This window comes from Rhinopithecus bieti, unplaced genomic scaffold, assembly GCF_001698545.2.
Source record: "Rhinopithecus bieti isolate Rb0 unplaced genomic scaffold, ASM169854v2 scaffold_14404, whole genome shotgun sequence".
Classification (NCBI taxonomy): Eukaryota; Metazoa; Chordata; class Mammalia; order Primates; family Cercopithecidae; genus Rhinopithecus; species Rhinopithecus bieti.
The window spans coordinates 47,295-48,916 of record NW_016807824.1 but is presented as its reverse complement, the minus strand read 5'-3'; positions in this window follow the sequence as shown (position 1 = coordinate 48,916).

The window sequence follows — 1,622 nt, the reverse complement described above, 5'->3', positions numbered from 1 at the left end:
TCCTCCCTTCCCTCCTCCCCTCCTTCCTTCCCCCCTTCCTCTCCTCTTACTTCCCTCTTCCCCTCCTTCCTTCTCTCCTTCCCTCCTCCCTCGCATCCTTCCTCCCTCCCATCCTTCCTCCCCTCCTTCCTTCCCTCCCTCGTTCCTTCCCTCCTTCCTCCCCTCCTCCCTTCCTTCTTCCCTTCTCCCTCCCTCCCCTCCTCCCTACCTCCTCTCTCCCTTCTTTCTTTCTTCTTTCCCTTTTTCCTTGGTTTTCTTTTTCTTTCCCTCCCTTCCTTCTTTTTTCATTTTTCCTTTCATATTTTCTTTTTTCTCCTTCATTCCTCCCCCCACCTCTTTTTTCTTTTCCTTCTTTTATTTCTTTTCTTCCTCTCTTTCTCTTCTTTCCCCCTCCCTCTCTTCTTCCTTTTTCTTTTTTCCTCTTTCTCTCTTTCTTTCTCCTTCCTTCCTTCCCATAATTTAAAGAACATATTTACAGTCAACACTATTCATTTAAGGTGGCCCTACAATTAAATAAACTGTAAGTCTCTTGGCCTGTATGTTAACCCCAGGATCCTACAGAATGCATGGGGGAGGGCTGGATTAAATTTCACATAGGGTTAGCACAGTTTACTTCTCAGGGAAGGAATCTGGGGTCGTGTTTTACTCTCATGGTGCATTTATATTTTGCTTGATTTTTATAAATACATGACACCAGTCAATACTGTTTAGTTTTGGTTTTCTGAAAGTCATTCTAATGGTGGAAGAGGCTGTGGACAAGGGGACTGACGGTGAGCATGATGAAGGAAGAACTCAGCAGGTGGATTTGGCCTTGGAGGTCATTGGCCAGGCTGCGTGTGGCCAGAGCAGCTTCTGGGGAGTCGTGCAGGGGCAGTACAGACAATGAGGAGGAGCTGGTTGGGAGGAGTCAGAGAATGGAGAAGGGTGTGCAGTCCAGGGGCTAAACACACATATTCCACAGGCTACAGAAGGGCTATGAAGATCCATGAGGGCGGCCCTCACACATGTTCATGGAACACACATGCATGTGACATGTGACACATGCTTACCTTGGGGTGGAGCCTTCACATGTGAATGTATTCCAATTAGGTCTTTCCAGGACTCAAAGGTGCTCAAGTGCACAGCCTCTGTAAACTGACCAGGACCAGCCCATGGTCGTGGTCTCTCATCAGGAGAAAGCTCCTGAAGTCAGTGTCCTGCCCAGTGAACACTGCCGTCATGGCTGGTGGAGCAGGGGGTCGGAGAGTCAGCCACTGTGAGCTGGGTAAGCTGCAGTTGTCTTTTTTTTTTTTTTTTTGAGATGGAGTCTCGCTCTGTCGCCCAAGCTGGAGTGCAGTGGCCGGATCTCAGCTCACTGCAAGCTCCGCCTCCCGGGTTCACACCATTCTCCTGCCTCAGCCTCCCGAGTAGCTGGGACTACAGGCGCCCACCACCTCGCCCGGCTAGTTTTTTGTACTTTTAGTAGAGACGGGGTTTCACCGTGTTAGCCAGGATGGTCTCGATCTGCTGACCTCGTGATCCGCCCGCCTCGGCCTCCCAAAGTGCTGGGATTACAGGCTTGAGCCACCGCGCCCGGCCAACTGCTGCAGTTGTCTTAACGTTGCAACACGGTTAGAACACAG